At 33.0% G+C, this 9,468-nt stretch overlaps 1 pseudogene; it reads right to left on the reverse strand.

Annotated features, from left to right (window-relative positions):
- Nucleotides 1–5,638: 5,638 nt before the first annotated feature.
- LOC143582508 (26S proteasome non-ATPase regulatory subunit 11 homolog) lies at nt 5,639–7,022 on the reverse strand (annotated as a pseudogene).
- Nucleotides 7,023–9,468: the final 2,446 nt, after the last annotated feature.

A 9,468-nucleotide genomic window follows, 5' to 3' on the forward strand; every position in this document is an offset into this window, starting at 1 on the left:
ATACTTGTGTGCACACAACTTTTTTGCTACATTCCAACTTTGTTGTTATATATGATAAAATCTAAGTTTTATAAAACTAGTTCATCCCAACAAATTTATTAATATAAATGCCGCACCTCTTTGTAAAAGAAACAATGGTTTCTATATCATCGTGTGAGGGCAATTTGGTAGTCTCTTAATGATTCAATTGAAAAGCTATCTCTTAATCGATTAGACATCTTAATGATTCAACATGAGATTGCCAAGCAACCTCTAAGTAACCTTTTCTTGGTTTGACTATTTTGTCATCTATGAGTGTACATTACATACAATTTAGCTATAAAACAATTCGAGTAACACATGTTTAGGATGTCACCTAGGCTTCGATATCCAATTCATAAAACATGCAATAATAATTTATAATTTTTGACAAATAGAGTGATTATAGTTATCTGACTTTCTCACCACTTGTGGATCACTATCTTCTTAATGATTCAATTGAAAAGCTATCTCTTAATCGGTTAGGCATCTTACTAATTCAACATGACATTGCCAAACAACCACTAAGTAACCTTTTTCTTGGTTTGACTATTTGTCATCTATGAGTGTACATTACATACAATTTAGCTATAAAACAATTCGAGTAACACATAGTTAGGATGTTAGTTAGACTTCGATATCCAATTCATAAAACATGCAATAATAATTTATAATTTTTGACAAATAGAGTGATTATAGTTATCTAACTTTCTCACCACTTGTGGATCACTATCTTCTTTTAGAAAACCTAGATGCTTACATGATTTTTATAAGTTTCTAACAAAATGTGATTTGTGTCTTAATGTGGGATGACGTAGACACTAACACAATACAACATATATTTTGCGACCAAAAGACTTCTATAAAATCCAAGTTAGTTTGGTCCTTTACTAAACATGGTCAAGATGATTGCAAAGATAGTTTGTTAATAAATGATGTTTACTTAATCTTAACAAATTACAAAATTTTGGATTAATCTTGTATCTTGTATATGACTTGTTTGTCTTGCTATAAACTTTAGCGGTCATGTATCTTACTTGTGTGATACAATTGTTCTATGAAAGTTGATATGTATACACACACATATTTATTTATATATTCTGTATGTGACTTGTTCCGCTATAACCAGTGATTTACTAACTGATCAAACTTCTACACTGGTTTCGGAATTTTCATTTTATGTTATTGACAACGTTACATCTAAGAAGAACATAGCTTACTCCAATAGCGGTGGAAATGCCAACTTGTTTGAATCACAACTTGGATGCAGGTGAATACAACAAAATTTTACACTTGAAGTAGGAAATAGTGTTTGACTATTGAAGCATAATACAAGAGGAAGATGTAAAATGAGTACTATTGATTGATGAAGAACTCGTTTACGGAACATGACACGAAATAACTTTAACGAGGAGTAAACACCAAACAACGACGATGATTAAACACCATAAAATAAAATGTTTTATAGTTTCTATGTTTTTTTATAATGTTTAAAATCTATGTTATTATGTAATTTCTAAAAGGAAAAGAAAATTCTAAATGTATTATGTGTACCTTATATTTTATAATATTTAATTTATAAGATTAAGATTATATGTAAAATTTTGAAACAATTCCAACTTGACCTGTTTAAAACCTTCCCAGACGGATTGTTGGATAATTGTGAAAATGGCATTTTCACAAAGTTGGGAAAATGCGTTTTCCTAACTTTTGATTGAAATTATTTTATGTAACAGAGGTTAATATACTTGTTTATCTTATGAGTTTGTGTTATATTATGTGGGAGTTTCACAACGAACCAAATCGTGTCTAAAACGTAACTAAGATGAATGAGATATTGATGTTTGAATTCTAGTGCTAGAATGAATAATGTTGAACTTGGGTGATTCACGTAGGAATTTGTAGCATCTTCTTGATTAATGCTAACAAATCTTTGTTATAAAGCAACATTGATATTTTGTTTTTGACAAAATCATTTTTTTCATTGATCAATATGGAGGTTTTAATTGACTCAATTTTATATAAAGTGACATTAAGTAGTCATGAATCAAATGAATGCTCTCTTTTGATTCATAAAATTTGTCATAATATCGGTTCAAACTAATAAAAATAAGAATTGGTCATGATTATGTTATGTTAACCAAAAATAAATATTGAATTTTGGTATTAATATAAAAAGAGCATTCTGTTTCAGTTTATCTAGTGAAAAAAGAAAAGAAAAACCTACATAAAAAAGAGTCAAAACAACCCCTACAGAGAAAGAAGCATAATCACAAAATTACAAATTTCTTCCACCACATCATCAACTTCATATTTTGTTTTCCTAATCTTGAAACACTTTTCACCTGTATGATTCGACTGTTGTATTTTGAAAGACAGGCAATTTCTGTTTAAGGAGACTTGAGATCTAATATAAGGGACCCTTCGTAAACACAAATATTCAGCCACAACCGTCAACATATAATTTGCTTGTTATGCACTCAAGAACGAAGTTGAGGTCATTATTGAAGGCTTTTATAGAAGACAATGGTCGAATCATTTAACCCACATAAACTTGTAAACTTTATTATTACTTTAATATTTATTTTAGTAAAAGGGTGACCGCTTTCCTACACTAGTAGGGTTTGGTTTCCTCAATACCAAAGGGTTCCAACCTAAACCAGTTCGTAGAGAAACCAGCTTTGATCGAAACATGATCCGGTTCTAACCTAAACTTGTCTGGTTAAAATATTGTGCACCTCTAGATACAAGAGAATGATTAGCCATTAAAATAAAACTAAAAAATAGGCAAATTTGTTTATTTTTTTTTAATTATTATTCTAAGGCAAATGTCTGTCTAATATGACGTTTTACAATTATCACGCCCCATAATCAGCATTGCCTGCCTAAACCATTTGGTTTTGGTCTAAACATGACAACACCAAGTCACATAACGTTCGGGTCTTTGGGATAATCAAAATGCAAATCAAATTGGACCCACAACAATAATTGATAAGGACACACACAAGAAAACAATTAGGCCCATTTAGCACTAAGCATTTCTCACTCTCATTGAAGAAAATTAAAATGTTTACTTTAAAATATATACAAGTGAAGACATGCACGGTTTAATATATTTATATTTTAATTTATATTTTTTATTTATAAAAATAGCTGATTAAAATATATCCCTATTGTTTTATGTGATACAATCACCTTTTTTTTAAATAAATGATCTCCTTTCCAACCCAAACTCTAAAAATTTTGATATCGTAGAGTTTTTTAAATTCAAATTTATGTGATACAATCACCCTTTTTTTTAATAAATGATCTCCTTTCCAACCCAAACTCTAAAAATTTTGATATCGTAGAGTTTTCTAAATTCAAAACTTTTAAAGTTCAGTAGAATTAACACCTTTATGTTTGTCCTTTTCATTGTGGTGTAATGATAGGAAGACCGGGTTCTTCAGTAGAGACTTATGTTTGATTTTCATAGACAGCACTTTGGGAAGGCATGAGTGGCTTAATGAAGGAAGGCTGGGATCTTTGTGATCTTCGGATCGACCCTGAGGGCGTTTGGCTTCGAATGTGTGGGTTTTCCACGTAACTGGAAATAAGTTGGGGATTAAGGGCTCCGTACAGCTAGGTTGAGCCAGTTGTCAATGGCCTTTTGCCATTAGATCACCTCGTATGGAGTACCTAGGCTCTGTTTGTTGGCCATTAAAAAAAACAAAAAAAAAACTTCTGCTGATTTTTTTAATAGTGTTGGAACCACCCACAATACCATGTTGAGCCTTCCTGATGCGAGGGATATCAACTGTTCATACTGAATTTAACGCTTCAGATCTAACTCATCAAAAAACACATTTAAGAAGGAAACTCGTCACTATGAGAAAATCCCTTGAATCAAGTTTCAAACTTAAGACCTTAAAATTCCTAGCCTTAATTACTGTCACCTCATTTCATTGGTCAGCCTTAATTACCGTCACCCTATTTCATTGGACCCATTGGACCAGAAGGCAATCTCTACATGGTGTGATGATGATTCTTCATCGTACTCAATAAATCTCACCGATAGCAAAGCTATGGTAGGGTTTGAGGAGGGTAAGATGTAGACAGCCTTACCTCTACCCCGAAGGAATAGAGAGGCTGCTTCCGGTGAGACCCCCGGCTCGATAGTAGTTTTGCATCAAGCATTGGACATAAGGCACATAACACTCAACCACCGGGACATCGGCCGATTGGTGCGTGTACCCTTGTCTTTCGGCTATCAGCGCCACCACATGATGCCTGATTAACCTTCCGCCACTTTTAACGTTATTTTCACGAGATTAGTAAAATAACGTCAAAATTAGTGCAATTTCATTTTTGCCCACCCGAGGGTTCACACATATATACATTATATGGGCGCACCGCAAGCAGGGCGTACATGGTGTGATGACGATCAACTTTATAAATCAAGGATACTTGTTTTGTAATAATTAAATATATTTTGTATATATCTATTTGACTTTAAAAATCAGTGTTAATTGTTACAATATAGTTAATGTTATTCGAAGAAGAGAACATGATAACCTAAAGCTGATAATCTATACACCAAGATCGCATTGGATGAATAATAATAAAAAAAAAATCATAAGATACAATAAGTCAATAATACACTACCTATAGGTTGGTGCATGAAATATCTTTCTATAACCATTATGTTACTAATGGTAAGTATTCACCAGCTTTCTGATCTTTCCAAACATTTAAAAAAGTGGATTTCACAAAGTTATATTTATGCTTGTCTTGAAACCGTGTAGGTGTCTTTTTGCTAGTTAAATACAAAACATCAAAATTACACCAGCCATTTTTTCAACGGAAATGATTTGTTATGATTCGCACAATAATGTCGCTCTTACAACGTACAAGACAATAGTTGTTATAACTATTTTTTTAATAGCGTTTGGAACAATCTTAATATCCGAATGCGTCTTCCTGAGAAAACATGTCAACCATTCATACCGATTTTGATGTTTCAGACCTAACTAACACAAAACATCATCAATAAGGAAACCCACTACTATGGAAAAAACCTTGTTGACAGATGTCAACTGCCATACCATTAGTGTTACACACATGACTTTCGACCGGGTTTGTAATTTCTAATAAATAATCCAATGATATTCTTCCATTTGCGAGTACTGAAGTTGTTGCATATCCTCTTCTATGCGTTATGCACTATGGTTTAAGGTTGGGAGTATCATATCTAAAGGTGAAAAATCCTAACGACCCAAAACACGATACGCAAATAATCAGGTTTCATTTTTTTTAAACATGTTTAACACCCGTTTAATTCTCGTTTAAGTTTGAAATAAAGAAATGAATTTTCTAAGTAACCTTTTTATAACTTATTTACAGCCCACCAACCAATAAACTCATTTACATAAATAGTTCCACGTGTCATATTCTAGTTACACATTTTAACATGTTCAGGCAAACAGGCAATGGTTATATAAGACATGAATAAATGCACGAATCATGTTCATCTCATCAATTCAACCCAACACAATTAATTAACACCTTAATCATAAAACATATTCAAGCGAGATAATTAAAAAACGAGAGATGGTGATTTTTGTCATAAACAAATGTTATTTCAAGCCATGATCTCGGCTGATCTGACGAACAAGCTCTCAACAACTTGCCCATGTTCTGAATGGTCTCAAGAGTTGCGGGAAAGATTGCATCAGTTACTTGATCTTCAAATATGGTGAGACAACCTGCACCTTGGTCTAGTGTTCCAGCAAACTTTCTGTCGAGTATCATTTGCGATAGTTTCTTCTCCACGTGTTCCACTGGCAACTCGATCAAACTCGCTATGTGTCCAATCTCCACCTTGGAAAACAGTTCAATCAACCTGCACGATACAACACAACACAACGCAACATTTACATCACAATACAAGTTTTGACATGAGCACGAGCTGGCTCACGAGTCTATTATTTTAATTTTTAACAATCTTTATATAATGTAGATTATAATCCTCCTAACCTGCATATGTTTTGCTCCAAAAGTGTGTCATAAAGAGAAGAAAGATGCCTATGAACAATAGGATCTTGATCCAACTGAGCTTTAAAATCGCAAGTGCAGTTTCAAACGTCTTCAACGACCTCTTGGCGTAAGCATCCGCAACAGCTTTCATCGCATCAACATCCGGGCACAAAGCAGCTTTCGAAGATATAATCCCGGCCACATCATCAGCCTGGTTCACCATGATCTTGCATAGCAACATGTACTTGAGACTATAAACAGCCTGCGGGTCCTCAAACGCGTTAAACGCCTCAAACGCTTCGAAGAAATAACTGTAAGCGGTTTTATAATCCTTTTCTTCAGCTTGAAGAATCCCACTTTGTAAATCGATGGCGCCTTGATGAGCTGGCGGCACTTAGATTGCGTTTGCAGCCATTCTAGCAGCAGTTAATGCGGCTTTTGCTTTCGGAAGATCTCTTAACGAAAAGTGAAGTTTACTTTCCAGCAAATCGATATCGACAAGAAGCAGTTTGTCGTCGAGTCTTCCGACCTCTTTGGCCAGACCTGAAAGCAAACTCAAAGCGTTTGAAAAACTCCTTGTTGTCCATCAATAAGGCAGCGAGTCGGGCAGCGACGCGCTGCCTTAAAAAAGTGCGCTTTTCAGCCCGGGCCCATTCAATTATATCTTCACATAACGATATTTGAAAGCGGGTGGAGTTTGGTATTTTGGCAACCGAGTCGATGACTCCCCTAACGATTTTTGCGGTTTTGGCTTTTGGGATCAGTGAGAAAAACGGTCTTAATGCGGTCAACAGACCACGAAGATCCTCGCCTCGGTTTTCTTCCGTGAGGAGTTGTGAAAGTTTTGTGATTGCTTGTTCTTTGACCCGCAGGGCTTCAGAAGATGATGCGGGGCTATTTAGAACCCGGTAGAGTAGGGTGATAGCCTCGGGTCGGGTTTCAGCTTCCAAAGCGAGGTCAAGTGAGTTTTTAAGATGTGATGATGACATGACGGTTATGTTAAAAGCTGCATCATCAAATAGCAAGTAATCATCAGATACGTACTAAATACACATTAAACTTTAATATGACCCTACACGAACCCATAGACCACGCCAAAGTGGCAAACGATAAACGTAAACCGTTAGAAATTAAAATCTTATTTAACATTCTGGATTTGCTATCATGAAAAAAGAATTCAAGAGTCGAATTGTTTTATAAAAGAAGACAAAAACAAGTACAATACAAAAGAAAAGAAAAGGACGAAATTCAAAACTTACTGAACAAGAATGGCAAATTGTGTAGAGAAATTGTTGATGTTGATTTCTCGTTTCAAAGTCTAGCCAATACTTATACCAACTTCAATTCGTTTTTCTTGACTTGTCGTCCAAGTTTGCCGGCCCATGAAAAAACATTAGTTCAGCCCAATAGCCCAAATTTTTTACAACACTTTTTTTCTCTGTTTTTTAACCATTTATAATAATAATAATAAAATCGCCCATAAGTTTTGGTCAGTTTTATGACTTCCGTCCAACAAGTTGTTGTTTTTCACAAACAAACCCTTGAGGTTACCCATTTAATATCGTCCAAATTACTAACTCCGTTATTTTCCTCTTTAACTTAAGGGGTATATTTGACTTTTTACCTTCTTCAATTTTTTCATATTAGAAATGTTTGGATGGGAACCACCAAACCCAGGCTACTTGGTCTTCTTCTACAAACACCAAAGCAAAGAAAATCAGATCAATCCCTTACAAAATTACACAACAAAAAAAGAGAAAAACTTTGCAAATTTGCAAACGGCACGTGGGAGTGAAGGAAAACATGTGGGGCCACTTCTTTTATATCTTTTACTAGATTTTATCCCCCGTATTACGGGGGTTGTTTTACATTATTCGTTTTTAATATTTTTATATGTATATTTGGATTTTAATTTTATTTATTGTATGAAAGTTAATAATTAATATACTTGAGGTTTGATGATGAAATGGTTTCACAATAAATGATATGTTATAATCCGGTTTAAAAGCTATCTGGGTTTGGTGATACCCATTACCCCGTTTATTTTCTTTATTATAAAATTGTTTCTTAGTTAAAAATATATATTTTTTAAATAAAATAGAATATTAATTTTTAGTATATCCCTACTTTATAGGATTTTCATATCAAATATTTGATGAGATTAATTTTTAATATAATGAGATGTTATAACCCGTTTAAGAGCTATCTTGGTTTGGTGAGACCTTTACTCGTGAATTCGGGTCAAATGCGTGAGAAGCCCTTCATTTACAAATAAAGCAATCTGATGGCTTGAGAGAATGACTGTTTTACATTTTTCGTTTTTTAATATTTATTTTTTGGATTTTAATTTTCTTTATTGTAAGAAAGTTAATGATATACTTAGGGTTTATGATGAAAGAGTTTCATAAATAAATGATATGTTATAACCCGTTTAAAAGCTATATGGATTTTGGTGACCCATGACCCCGCTTATGTTTTTTTACTATAAAATTGTTATTAATTATAAATAATATCTTTTTCTTTTTAAATTGGATATTAAATTTTAGTATATCCCTATTTTTATAGGATTTTCATATCAAATAATTGGTAAGATTAATTTTTAATTTAATGAGATGTTATAACCCGTTTAAAAGCTATCTGGTTTTGGTAAGACCTATACCATGAATTTGGGTTAAATCAATGAGAGGCATCCATATAAAAATCAAGCAATCTGATAGCTTCCTAAAAAGGGGGAGCGACCACATCACGACACATAGAATTTTAGGGATTTCGTTTATATATATTATAGATTATTTATTATTGTTACTAGGTTTTATCCTCCGTATTATGGGGGTTGTTTTACATTTTTCGTTTTTTAATATTTATTTTTTGGATTTTAAATTTCTTTATTTTAATAAAGTTAATAATATACTTAGGCCATGTATGAGATTCCTTATTTGCACCTCCTTTTGACTTATATAAATTGTTTTTGATAAGTTACTCCCTCCAAACTTATCAAAACCTCCTTTTTCCTTCTATAAAAACTTAAAAAAGTCATATTATCCAACACCTTTTTAACTTATAAAAGTTAATAAGTTACAAGAAGGAAAATAAGGAATCCCAAACACCTCATTAGGGTTTGATGATGAAAGAGTTTCACAAATAAATGATATGTTATAACTGGTTTAAAAGCTATCTGGATTTTGTGACCCATAACCTGCATATTTTTTTTACTATAAAATTGTTTATTAATTATAAATAATATCTATTTTCTAAATCAGATATTAATTTTTAGTATATCCCTATTTTATAGAATTTTCAAATCAAATATCTGGTAAGATTAATTTTTAATTTAATGAGATGTTATAACCCGTTTAAGAGTTATATGGGTTTGGTGAGACCCTTACCCTTGAATTCGGGTCAAATGCATAAGAAGCCTCCATTTACAAATAAAGC

This window comes from Bidens hawaiensis, unplaced genomic scaffold, assembly GCF_021521415.1.
Source record: "Bidens hawaiensis isolate Kalapana, Puna unplaced genomic scaffold, B.hawaiensis_p1.1 tig00031771_1, whole genome shotgun sequence".
Lineage (NCBI taxonomy): Eukaryota > Viridiplantae > Streptophyta > Magnoliopsida > Asterales > Asteraceae > Bidens > Bidens hawaiensis.